At 40.3% G+C, this 14,297-nt stretch overlaps 1 pseudogene across 1 annotated transcript in view; it reads left to right on the top strand.

Annotated features, from left to right (window-relative positions):
- Positions 1–7,750: 7,750 nt before the first annotated feature.
- LOC309823118 (acyl-protein thioesterase 2-like) overlaps positions 7,751–14,297 on the top strand; it is a 30,388-nt pseudogene continuing 23,841 nt past the window's right edge. The window contains exon 1 of the transcript in view: positions 7,751–7,843. The product of the transcript in view is annotated as an acyl-protein thioesterase 2-like (transcript). The remainder of the gene's footprint in view (positions 7,844–14,297) is intronic.

Here is a 14,297-nt window from a genome sequence, read left to right as displayed (position 1 = left end):
ACACAGAGGAGCCTCAAAGGTAAAGCAAAATTTGGATAGCCAAGTGATCAAAGTTGATCTTCCTAGAATAATCATGGCTCTAATAAAGCTGTTATCAGTAGATCTTTGCTGAGGAATATTAACCCAAAGCCTAATTGTGACATAATCAACACATCCACCTGTGTAATTTCTTCCTGGGATTGCTTCTATTGTTTGAAATCACATTTAATCCTTCCACAATAGGAAGCTGATATGCAATTGTGAATGCCTGAATCACACTGGTTTACTCCGTAATTTCATTTGAGAAAACCATTTTATAAACTAATATCCTGATTCCAAGCAGAAAATAGATGGAATACACAATAAAGTGTCCACAGGGGGTTTCAGCATTTTATTTGGGGTGTCATGTTGAACATTAAAATGCAATGTAATAAAAAGATGTGTAGAAGAGATGAAGTGATGGTGTCCTGCTGAATAACTTAAAGACAAAAGCACTGCTTCAGCTTTGAGTGCTACATTTTATTTATAGCTTCAACTGATATCTTGACTTCAATCACAGAACCTCTAGTTAGTTTGCAGAGATGGTTTTATAAGCCTCCTGGGTGAAGGGAAAGAGTCCGCCCTGACTGGTCCACCAATAGGAGGCTAGCTCAAGGAAACAAGGGAGGGAAGATGAAGAAAACTAGTCAGCAATGTGAAAGGTGGAACAGAAGTTTCCCAGGGGAAACGTGTGTGAGTGGAAGATCAGTTTCAAAAACCGAGATAAGCTGAGCCTACAGAAGAAAAATAGAAAGGGAGGAAAAACTGCTTCACTGAGAGCAAAGAGCTGGTTTAAAGGAAAAAATTCAAACTGGATATTTAAAAAAAAGGTATAGACCAAGAAAGGGAACATGGCAAAACCATGTAACTATTTGTTAATAGCTATATTTTGGAGCTTTTAGAATACCATGGTTTTAAACAAAACTGAATTTGGTTAAGTAAATTTGAGAGTATACCTACCTAGCTTATATTGGCTTGGCCAAAAAGTTTGTTCAGTTTTAAATAAAAAGTAAAAGACATTTTTCATTTTCATCAAGAACTTTACTGAACAACATATTCACTCACTGAACGAACTTTTTGGCCAACCTAATAATATGCTTGCACTAAGAACTTGTGTAGACTATATATTTTGTTGCATATGTGAGTAGATTATATGTATTTTTGTGTTTATATATATTGTTTTATATTATGCTGTATTATATTGAACATATGATACATATGTTATACTGTGTTAATATATATTTGTTAGGTTCTAGCCTCCATTTCTCTTTAAGGTTAAGATTACTTCCTTGAAAAATAAAAGTTGTTAAAAAATGTTTTGTAGAGCAGAGTCGTTTCTATTTGGACGAATGCTCAGTTAAATTGAGTTTGAGGATCAAACCCTGTCAGCTCTACGTTTTAAATATATCCAGAGGCTGATGACTTCTCATCCCTTCCCCTGCTGCTACCCACCATCTTCCACTAGATTATGGAAATAGCCTTCGAACTGGTTTCCCCATTTCTACCTTAGTACCAACATCACAGACAGCGAAGTGCTGTGAAAATGAAAGTCACGTCTCACTGCTCCTCTGCACACTCTAAAGGCTCCCATCTTCTTCACAGTCCGAGGCCAGGCATGCTCAGCGCCTACAGAGAGACCCAGAAGCTCTGGAGCCTAGCCTACATGATACAGCCTTTGTATCTGTATTCTATTCAAAGCACTTCTTTTCACTGAATAATTCACTTCAAAGAAGCTGCTTTGCTTTCCAAGTTCCACAAACCTGGGCCTAATTTCTGGCACTGTGTTTCCTATAACCCAATTCTATTAGAATATAACCATGTGGCAGTTTTATGGAGTTTGTAATAATTGGGTTTCACCTGTTATACTTATTATAGTTTGTGCTGTGGTTTAATGATTCTTATCCAGGCCTCTCGCTGCCCAAGGGTTGAGAGTTCCAAACTGACTTTTAAAGGAGATGAAATAAATATTAGAATTATCATTTCAAGAGTGGAAAGTTTAAGATGGAGATGTTTGGTTGTAGGAATTTGAAAGTTGTTTTTTAAATTGTGAGGAGATATATCAATACTTAGAGTGACCCAAGGAGCTCAAAATAGAGGGAAATGTTTTGACTGAACTGATTCTTTTACGATGTTTTCAAGTAAAGGAGAGAATTAACGTCTATAACTGATGAGAATGCAACATTGTGTAATATTAAAAACACTTTTGGACCAGATGTAGTGGTTCCTTCCTAAACTTAGTGTTCACTGTTAAAATACAGATTCCAGAGCTTGCCTATAGATATTCTGATTTAGAGCCGGAGTGGGGCTTAAAAATAATGTGTTTATTTAAAAATAGTCCTTGGGGCCTTCCCTGGTGGCGCAGTGATTGAGAGTCCGCCTGCCGATGCAGGGGACGCGGGTTCGTGCCCCGGTCTGGGAGGATCCCACATGCCGCGCAGCGGCTGGGCCCGTGAGCCATGGCCGCTGAGCCTGCGTGTCTGGAGCCTGTGCTCCGCAGCGGGAGAGGCCACAGCGGCGAGAGACCCGCGTACCGCAAAAAAAAAAAAAATAGTCCTTGGACCTCACTTTGAGAAACTTTGCTAGAAGCTAGAAGACAAGAAGACGGGTTCTTCTCTTGACAGGACACTAAATGGCTTATCTGACCTTTGACATGTAAGGTTCTGTCTCTTTTCAGTATTTCTATCGATGATATTAGCAGTTCATAGTCATATATACATATTAAAGAATATAAATATTTTCCCCATGCATTATATAATTTAATATTCCTGGAATATTGCAAGGTACTTACTATTATCTACATTTTATAGAAATAAATCCAGGGTTCAGAAGGGTTATCTGTTAGCTGTGATAAACAGCTCAGTGAAAGATCAGTGACAAAACCAAGGTGAAAAATCATGCTACTTTTAACCCTATACTGTGCCTGTCACTGTACTTCAGATGCAAAAGAAAGAGTGGATTCAGCCTACGTATACTTCCTACTAGTTAAATCCTGTGATTTGGTCAGCCAGTATGGATAGATGCAGAGTTATTTTCAGCCCACATTTCCGCTACAATGGGGTTCAATCCCAAGCAGTTATTATTCTGGTTAAATTGGTGGCTGAAACACATTAAGTATGAAGCTAATCTTTTTCTGGTCTAGACTATTCTGTTCTATTAATCACCGGGTCATACAGATGGCTTCCTTAATAATCAATCCCATGGATTAGCACATGGCTTTGGGGGAATAAGAGACAATGGGAAAGGAAGGAACCAACAGAAATGAGTTGACTCTTGCAGCAAGAAATGGCTGAGGACGTCATAGCAGATTTTCCACTAGAATGTACATCAGTCAAATTTTATGACTGGGGAGAAGCAACAGTAACTCGCCCCTCCCTACCTGTGTTCTGAACAAATAGTGAAGTAAGGCAAACGGGTAGGAAAGATGTGTTCATTGCATGTAAAATGGTGGAGAGTGTGGCTTCTATCTGCCCACATGCAGGCTTCCTGATGCTGAAGTACAGAGTCAGACAGCCTCCCCTCAGGGCAGAGCCTTTCAGCAGAAGCAGAAGCAGAAGTCCTTCCTCTGTGGGAAGGCTGCTCCCAAGAGGACAGGGCATGCAAGAAGCTGAGTTGTGCATGCTGGATTCCTCTCCCACTTTCACCAAACAGATGACTCCTCCTTGGAGATGAGAAAAGGTAGGGCAAGAGGCCAGAAGCTTTCGGGGGAAATCCCTCCTCCAGGGAACCGGAGGAGTGGGGAATAAACGTGCCCTCCTAGCAAACACATTCCATCTAATAAGATGTATGTGGAACTTGCAGTGGAAACGGGAATCCTGAGTAGAATTTGGAGGGGGCGGGATTCCTGTTGGTAGAAGAAAGGGTGGAAGGAGAGTGGACCATTTCTCTGTCTTCTTTGTTGTTGACTTCAGTGGCTGCTTTCTTTTGCCTGCTCTGAGCTGAGAGCTTCTGCTTTCCTCCCACACTGTATTTCTGTCTTTGGAGGCTCCCTTGAGGAAACCTGCCTCCGCTCTAGCTTGAGATTTTGGCCCATTACATCCAGCCTATTCCTCCCCATGCCCCCTTGCACACATGGCTTCATAATAGGAAAATACATCCTCCTGTCTTCAGCAGACAGAAATAGAAGGGCTATGTTTTTGAGAGGTTACTAAGTCGAAGACTTGCCTAGTAGCATTGTAGATATTTTATTTTCGGGAATTAGGAGAACATCTAATTTGAAGGGATAGGGAGTCAACAGCATTGCCCAAAACTTGCATCCTATTAAGCCCACACAGTCAAAACTCACTGAGTGACATCGGCTAGAGAGAGCTCTATGGTAACCTAGGAAATAAGAATTTAGAGTGTCAGACAACAGAGAAAATCAAATCATTGTCAACTTGCTACAGGAACCCTGTTCAAGCACATATGTCACACAGTCAGTAGGCAGACATTTAAAAAAACATGCCTCCAAGCAAATATATTGCTTGGTTACTCCCTTAAAGCATTTTCATTTTTAATCTCAGCTCCAAGATTTTCTGTCCCTATTTTTGCTCCTGCTCTCCCGCCACAGAGCTTTCTTCTTACCATCAACAGTACAAATCCCGCGTTTAAGAAGCAGAGCAGAGCAGAGCCGAAAGCAACCCGAATAGTTCTATTCCAACAGCCTCATTTTACAAAAGGAAACTGAGTCTCGGTGACATTCACCGACTAGCCCAAGCAGCACAGCCAGTGGTAGAAGGCAGCTCCCGCAGTCAGCCACTGATTATAAAAGAAGGTCATACAGTTACCTTACTGCAACTGTTTTCTATTTGTTCCCTTCTACCGCTTTAACATTTGAAAAGCAGTCTAATTTAAAAGGAATGCATTGTAGTTTTGATTTGCATTTCTCTAATGATTAATGAGATATCATCTCACACCGGTCAGAATGGCCATCATCAAAAAATCTAGAAACAATAAATGCTGGAGAGGGTGTAGAGAAAAGGGAACCCTCTTGCAGTGTTGGTGGGAATGTAAATTGATACAGCCACTATGGAGAACAGTATGGAGGTTCCTTAAAAAACTACAAATAGAACTACCATGTGACCCAGCAATCCCACTAGTGGGCATATGCCCTGAGAAAACCATAATTCAAAAAGAGTCATGTACCAAAATGTTCATTGCAGCTCTATTTACAATAGCCAGGACATGGAAGCAACCTAAGTGTCCATCAACAGATGAATGGATAAAGAAGATGTGGCACATACATACAATGGAATATTACTCATCCATAAAAAGAAACGCAATTGAGTTATTTGTAGTGAGGTGGATGGACCTAGAGTCTGTCATACAGAGTGAAGTAAGTCAGAAAAAGAAAGACAAATACCATATGCTAACACATATATATGGAATCTAAGGAAAAAAAAGTCATGAAGAACCTAGGGGTAAGACAGGAATAAAGACACAGACCTACTAGAGAATGGACTTGAGGATATGGGGAGGGGGAAGGGTAAGCTGTGACAAAGAGAGTGGCATGGACATATATACACTACCAAACGTAAAATAGATAGCTAGTGGGAAGCAGCCGCATGGCACAGGGAGATCAGCTCGGTGCTTTGTGACCACCTAGAGGGGTGGGACAGGGAGGGTGGGAGGGAGGGAGACGCAAGAGGGAAGAGATATGGGAACATATGTATATGTATAACTGATTCACTTTGTTATAAAGCAGAAACTAACACACCATTGTAAAGCAATTATACTCCAATAAAGATGTTGAAAAAATAAAAATAAAGTAATGCATAACCCTTTATAGCAGCTTCTAGGGTTGGTATTTCTGGCGATTCTGTCCTTATAGGAGCTACTTGTTCTAATAATGTTGTTGCTACTGTTGATCACTATGCGCTTGACACTATGCTAAGTGCTTCTCAAATCTAATTTCATTTAACCTTCACAACTATGTTACCAGAATCTCCTAGAGGTTAAGTTCTTCAGGAGATAACATGTCAGATCTCATCAAATTCATTTCCAGCCTTTACCTTACTATCCCAGTGAGGTCAACGAGAGGATCATCCTTACCTTTAAAGCACAGACCCTGACTAATTATAACTGAATCCATTAGAGTGTCACATAGAGGGCTGCTCACCCTGTGGGTGCTAAGTGATATTTCTAACGAGTTGTCCACGGGGGTGAGGGAGAGGGAGGTTTCTCTTGTTAAATACAGCTATCACAGAACTTGTCCTGAAGGCAGCAGGCCCAGGCTAAGGTGAATTACTGAGTCTGTGACCCTGGGAAAGGTACTTAATGAGGAGTGGGGCCATGAGTCTTTGTTGAGGCCATGACACAGGCGCTTACTTTCTGCACCAGTATGTTGGAAATTTTGTGGAGTAGGTCTGTAGGCAAACCTTCAAATATCACCTCATCCTATTGAGTTAACTACACACAGTGCTCGTCACTGAAGTTCCACACAGTCCCCTGTACTAGGTGCTTTAGCAACTTATTTTTAATTTTCATGACAACTGCATTATTGCCATTTTATATAGAAAAATGTTGAAGTTTAAAGAAGGCCTAATGCCAAGATCCTAGTAAATGATGGAGTTGGGATTTGTGCTTGGTGTGACTGGCTCCAAAGTGTGTTCTCTTTACATTATATCACAGAACCAACACCACCACCACCTCCGTTTAGCTCTGCCCCTTCCCACCCTACCCAGGAGCTGCTCTGTCAATATAGTTTGTTTGGAATCTCTTGGACATGACTTATATTTTGAAAGAAAAATATTTAGGAATTCCACAACTGCTGGTGAAATTGATTTCCTAAGATTTCCCGCTTGACTGATCGGGGACTGACATTCCTAGTCATACCAGTTATTTGAGTACTTCATTGCAGGAACACTTACCAGCAATTGCTATCTGTAAAATGTATCAAGTGAGTGTTCTTGCTGTGACAGCTCATGAGTTCCAAACTGCTTTTATAAACCCAGGGTTTGACAGAGCCAAGACAGATGTTAACAGTTCAAATAGTTTTTCACCAGTAATTTCTGCAGTGACGAATATTGTAACTTGGATGCATGTAATGGGTACAAACAAGGACAGATTAAGCAAATATAGTGCAGAGGGTTCACTTTATATTTTTACAGAAACTGGTTGGGTTTTAATCATTTAGTGTTTATTTAGTGCCTACTATGTGCTGAGAAATGTGCTGAGTGCTAAGGAGAATACAAACAGTTATTAGATATTGTTCCATCTCTAAGTGTATATCCTAGATAGAGTGGAAACACACACAAACACTAACACAAGCTCTATGTATTGTCAGTCAGCAAAATTTTCAACGCACATATATGTATATAATACCATTCAATCCTCATGACAGCCCTACAAAGAAGGTATCACCTTCCCTAAATTATAGTGAAAACATAGAGACTGAGAGAGGTTAGGAAATGGAACCAAAATGTTGGAGAGCCAGGATTTGAATCCAAGTTTTCTGACTGTAGGTCTACGCACTTTCCACTATTCTACTTTACCACAAGATAATATGACCTTCAAGTGAGTGGTATAGAATTAAGTACCATAGAAGTTCAGAAAAGGGAGAAATCCCCGTAGGCCAGAATAGTTGGCCTTGAGTGATGGGCAACACTCAAACAGATGAAGAGGGAAAAGAAAGGTGACTTCCAAGAAGAAGATGTGAGAAGAATGTTGAATAGAAATATGAATAAGGTGTGTTCAGGGCAATAGATAGGCTAAAGTAAAAGAATAGAGAATTGTTGATGAACAGGGGTCAAAGACAATGATAAAGGGGCCAGTGGGGCCAGACCATGGCGAGTCATGGATGTCAGCTTACCAGACGCTGGTCTTCACCATCCTAGGAACTCCCTGTGGGGTGAGTCAATGTCTTCTCCGTGCCTCTCCTTTGCTTTCCCTCAGTGTATATTCTTGTTTTAAAGATCACTTGAAGTCTTCAGGAAGTTTTTACTGACTGTTACAATTTGGATATTCTCCCTTCAGGGAACTCCAAGAACATCAATTTTTGTCCTGCAAAATTGATCACTAAATAAGGTTCTATACTTTGTTTTTCCCTAATTGTTTTCAGTGAGTTTGTCTTATGACCTCAGCCAGACAATAAACGTCTGGAAATCAAGGACCATGTCTTATTTATTATAAGCTACTGAGACTACCTTCAAATATGCATATTGTAAAACAATGATCAAATATATTTAAGAACAGAGAATCAAGAGCAGGGAAAATATAAATGGGAATGGGGGGGTAGCATCAATAGGCACACTTTAAGAATGATAACATGAATTCCTATAGATGCCAAATTCAAAGGGAGCAAGGTGAATAAGTCTTACCTTCAAAGAAGAAGAAACATTCTATGTCCTCAGATAAGCTGCGCTTTTCTTAGCAGTTGCTTTTAAAAGATTAGTTTTGACTTATATCAATGCACATTATCTAACACATTATAAAAAGTAATATTCCGGTTATCAGCGTATTGCCTCTAAGTCCACTCTTCATTGCCTGCTATGCAAAAACAGAGCTGGACTAGATATTTTTCCTTTGCACACAAGCATGAGGTTAAGCTTTATCAGTGGAGTGCTCTGGAAAAACACTAGAGGAGGAAGGGGCTTCCGTCTTCCTGGTCTGACCTGCGCTTCTCCCTGGGCTCCTGCAGAGCATGTCATGTCTCTACGGGCAGCTTCTCCCAACATTCTGAGATCAGAATCCCAGTAACTGGCATTACTCCTCCCAGTGGATGGCTTTCCTTTTACCTCTTCATGCCAAAGTTCTGGAACCTTGGTAGCAAGTTCCAAAGAATAGCACCTCCCCATGGACAGCTTCCTTGGAACACCCTCGGGTGGCACTTCTCTGTGGATGCCTGTTCCTAGCACTGCCCCTCAAGTGACTTTCAAGCAAGTTCTGAGACACCTCCAGAAAACAGTTTCTTGGTGAGTGTCACTTCTGTGGCACCTCCCTGCAGATGGCTTATGTTGGCAGCCCAGAGGATGGCTTCCCAGTGAATCCTGCCAATGCAGCCCCTCATGGACCTGTTGCACCATTCAGTAGAGCCCAGCTGCACCCTCAAAAGCAAGGCTTAGAGTTCAGCCGTGGATGGGGGGGTGTCTTCCAGATTTCTTCCTTCCTGGGTTCTCTGCCTTGGCCCTAGGAATAGTGGCTTCTCTGTACATCTTCTATTTTTATATTCTCGAGAGTCTTCTTTACCCTTTAGTAGCTAATCCTCCATTAATTTGTTACCTTGTTATAGTTAATATTTGTTCAGTATTAAAGTTTCTTGCTCAAATCACTGTGCAGCTTCTGTCTCCTAAGTAGACCCAAACTAAAACAAGTGCTGAAAAGCTTAAGAAAAACGCCAGTTCCTTGTTCCAACCATCTTTTACCACCCACTCCACTCTCCAGACGCAATATTTTAAAACACTTGTATACTTACCTCCACATTTCTACGTAAGGTATTTATACTGTTATTTCTAGAGTTGTCAATTTTTTTTAAAGTAAATTTATTTATTTTGTTTATTTATTTTTGGCTGCATTGGGTCTTCGTTGCTGTGCGCGGCTTTCTCTAGTTGCGGCGAGCAGGGTCTACTCTTCCTTGTGGTGCGTGGGCTTCTCATTGTGGTGGCTTCTCTTGTTGCGGAGCACAGGCTCTAGGCTCACGGGCTTCAGTAGTTGTGGCAGGCGGGCTCAGTAGTTGTGGCTCGCGGGCTCTAGAGCACAGGCTCAGTAGTTGTGGCGCCCAGGCCTAGCTGCTCCGTGGCATGTGGGATCTTCCCAGAACAGGGCTCGAACCTGTGTCCCCTGCATTGGTAGGCGATTCTTAACCACTGCACCACCAGGGAAGCCTTAGATTTGTCAATTTTTGACGTTATCCATTCTTACGTTTCTTCAATCATCCCAATAGTAATATCATCACTTTTGGTTAAATTAATAATTATTGCATACTTTTTATGACTATATTAATATTGCTTACCATTCAGCCAAGTTATGATTATATTTACTTTCTTGTATAATTTTTTTAAAAAATTAGTTTTAGATCTAATAAATAGCCTTGGTTATTATGTTTTTAGAATTCAGAACACCTGTTTCTATTCTTGAATTCTTTGACAGATCTGCCAAATAATATCTATGAAAATGTTTTCCACATGCACAAATGTATGTGTGAATCTTTTAAAATCCACTTCCCTATAGAATCAGTACAGATTTAATATATAGAAACCATTCAGGAATGTCTAACTATGCTATTTGGCCTCCAGCTATTTGACCCTCAACAGGGATGTGACCGTGGACATATTTCTTAAGCTTGTTGGGCTTAGTATTTTTTCCTGCAAAAACAGGCAAATGAAATTGTACATCTATGAAATATATTCTAACTCTTAGATTCATGGATCCCTAACTTGTCTATCCAGTTATAACCCCTCCTCTGGGACTAAATGTAATTCTTAGTATTAGTTGATCTTAAGTAAGTACAACCCAACCTCTCAGAAACTTCGTAAAGACACTCTATGTTGTGCCCTTTAGTCAGCTACTCTAGGTAGGAGAACTGGTATTCTTTGTCTCTGCTCTTAACATACACGCCGATCAAAGCCAACTATTGTGAACATTTTTCTGATCTGTATATAAATACAATTCTGCCTATATGACTTTAATTCTATTTCTCAAACTTGCATTAAGCAACTGAATGTTTTAAGCATTGTGCTAGATGATATATTCATTTTCTTCATGGAGGATAGTGGCTTAACAATGTATAACAGAAGTTATGTAATCAAAAATCTCTGAAAATATTCTTACCTCATCTGTTTGTATATTTAACAAATACTTTTCATGCCTATGTCTCAGGCACTTTTCTAGGTTCTGGGGAAAAAACAGCAAAAAATACTGAGCTTACCATTATTGGCAGAGATAAATAACATCAAATAATTACAGGAAGGAGTCGGTTTGCAACAATGAAAAGTGATACAAGGTGGTACATGAGGGTATGAATCTGAAAAATAGGATTTCACTTAAGGAGGTCAGGGAAGGCTTCACTGGGAAAATGTTCCTTGAGCTGAGATCTGAAGGGGTGAGTAGGAGTTAACAAAGCAACAGGGGAGGGAACAGTCCTCCATTCAGAGAAAACAGTGTGTAAAGACCCAATGGCGGAAGACAGCCCAGCAACTATGAGAGGCACAAAGGCCTGTATGACTGGGGAGCAAGGGGAAGGGTGAAATAATATGGGGTGGAGAGGTGGGCGTTACAGGGCCTCATAGTCTCTTGAGTGTTGTATTTATCCCAAGGGAAAGGGGAGCCATTGAAAGATTTTAGGCTGAAGGGTGAACTCTGTCAAGCATTGTTGAAATTCACACCTTGGGTAAGATCTCTCAGGCAGCCTTGTAGAGAATAAGCTGGAAGGGGCCAGTGTGGATTCAGGTAGGCCAGTTAGGAGGCTGTTGAGATAGAATTAAATATTTTAACCATTAAATATTTTGCCTCAAGTTTAACTAGAGACTGTTGGATCTTTAAAGGAAGTAATTACTTCCCAAACTGAACTTTTGTTGCAAGCCTCTGCCCTTGTCATCTCCCAAATACTTGTCCTTCCTTATTGGCTGGGTCTACCGCCAGCTCTTGGATTGTCTTGCTGTAGACAACAAAAGCATCCTGATACAGGATAGTAATTGCAATGTAAGACCCAAATCCTTCCCTCCAGTCATAAACCAGACATGCATTTCTAACAGCCAGGCAATTGCAAGAAGTATACTGAGACACAGTTGAACCAGGATTTTATATATCCTTGATGAATAAATTGGCTTACCACACAGGCAGTCTGACGGTTAGCCTTGCAACCAATTACTAACACAACAGAAAATTGGAAATCCACTTAGCCAGTGAATTTGGCCATACCATGTAGACTTGGTAGTAAACTCTATTTCCAACTGTCTTCATAAAAAGTAAACATGTAACATTTAAAAATCACCCTGTGGGATGTAGAAGGCACCTTTCAAATTTGTTCTGATGATACTGATGTTGGTGTATTAAAAACTCTACTTCTGTCACTTAACTTAAACTTAATTTATCTTGAGTTGCCTTTTGCCTTGCTTCTCCTCAGCTACAAAAATTGGGATTGGCCTTTTTTCCCTAAAATTTTCAGTGGTGTATATAATGGCAGGGAGAATGATCTATTCACTAATTATGCTAAAAACAGATATATTCTTTCTATTGACATCACTATAGAGGCCCCCTTTAAACTCTCAAATTTGCATTGGTATATAAGCCTTAATAAGAACTACTACCTGAGGCATGCTTGCTATATAGGTAAACAGGGTGAACAGTAGTGAAAACAAGAAAATAAGTTGCTACGTGCACTGCTTTATTCTAACTGGAAAACTCAAATAGAAAATATTTTGTGTTTAATTTAGTGAATACATAGGTTCACTATGAGCATGGGTTATCACATGAAAAATCCTGAGAACTAATTCACAAAAGAACTTTAGCCATTTTCCATGCCCCATCTCAGATGTTTACTAGTAGAGAGATTTGCTAAACAGTGCTCTCTTTAACAAGTTAAGAATAAAAACCATAGGTGTTACCTATTTTAAGTTCCAGGAATAATGGGACTTGGAGAAATTATGGTTTGGGAAAATGCTATCTAGAAGAAGTTATACAGGGACTTCCCTGGTGGTGCAGTGGTTAAGAATCCGCCTGCCAATGCAGGCGACATGGGTTTGAGCCCTGGTCTGGGAAGAACCCACATGCCACGGAGCAGCTAAGGCTGTGCGCCACAACTACTGAAGCCCGTGTGCCTAGAGCCCGTGCTCCGCAACAAGAGAAGCCACCGCAATGAGAAGCCCGCACACCGCAATGAAGAGTAGCCCCTGCTTGCTGCAACTAGAGAAAGCCTGTGAGCAGCAACAAAGACCCAACGTAGCCAAAAAAAGAAGTTATACATACTTTCTCTCCTGTGGTTCAACCACAGCTAGAGGTTCCTAATGGTTCCTTATTACTTACTGCTTATAGAATCTAAAATTCTTAACATGATATCTAAGATATTTCTTCAGCTCGTACCACACTAGATCATAATCTTTTGTTTAATGTATCCATTAACTTATCATTATATATTAATTTTTTATTACCATAATAAATTGCTACAAACTTAGTGGCTTAATATAGCATATATTTATTATAATTGTGTAGATAACTCTTACTGGGCTAAAATCGAGGTGTAGATGGGCTGTGTCTTTTTCTAGAGGCTCTTCCATGGGAGAATCCTCATCCAGGCTCATTCAGGTCATTGGCAGCATTTAGTTCTCTGCCGTTATCAGACCAAGGTTCCCGTTTCCTTGCTGGCTTATAAGGTGAGGACTATTCCCTCCCGTCTTCTAGAGACCACTACATTTTTCAGTTCCTGGTCCCATTCCTCCATCTTTGAAACTATCTATGGCAATTCAAGTCCTTCTCATGTCTCATCTCTCTGACATAACCTTCTGCCTCTATTCCATGTTTAAGGACGATTAGACTGGATCCATCTAAATAATCCGTAACATTTTCATTTCCAAGTCAGCTGGTTAGCAACTTAATTCCACCTGCAGTTTTAATTTTCTTTTGCCAGGCAGTGTAACATATTCACAGGATTAGGATATGGCCAACTTGGGGGTTGGGGTCATTTTTCTACCTAACACACACTACAACTGTTTTTTTTTTTTTTTTAATTGAAGTATAGTTGATTTACAGTGTTTATTAGTTTCTGGTATACAGCAAAATGATTCAGTTATATACATATATATATATTCTTTTCCATTATAACTTAGAAGATATTGAATATAGTTCCCTGTGCTATGCAGTAGGACCTTGTTTTTTTTTAATAAAATTATTTTATTTATTTATTTATTTTTGGCTGCATTGGGTCTTCGTTGCTGCATGTGAGCTTTCTCTAGTTGCGGTGCGTGGGGGCTATATTCTTTGTTGCAGTGTGGGGGCTTCTCATTGCAGTGGCTTCTCCTGTTGTGGAGCACGGGATCTAGGTACACGGGCTTCAGTAGTTGTGGCACATGGGCTCAGTAGTTGTGGTGCAGGGGCTTAGTTGCTCCGCAACATGTGGGATCTTCCCAGACCAGGACTCGAGCCTGAGTCCCCTACATTAGCAGGCGGATTCTTAACCACTGTGCCACCAGGGAAATCCAGGACCTTGTTGGTTATCTGTTTTATATATAGTAGTTTGTATCTGCTAATCCCAAACTCCTAATTTATCCCCTGCCCCTTTCCCCTTTGGGAGCCATAAGTTGTTTTTCTATGTCTGTCTCTGTTTTGTAAATAAGTTCATTTGTATCATTTTTTTTAGATTTCACATATAA

This window comes from Grampus griseus (assembly GCF_964374135.1).
Source record: "Grampus griseus genome assembly, chromosome: 5".
Classification (NCBI taxonomy): Eukaryota; Metazoa; Chordata; class Mammalia; order Artiodactyla; family Delphinidae; genus Grampus; species Grampus griseus.
This window is presented reverse-complemented; position numbering and strand designations above follow the sequence as displayed.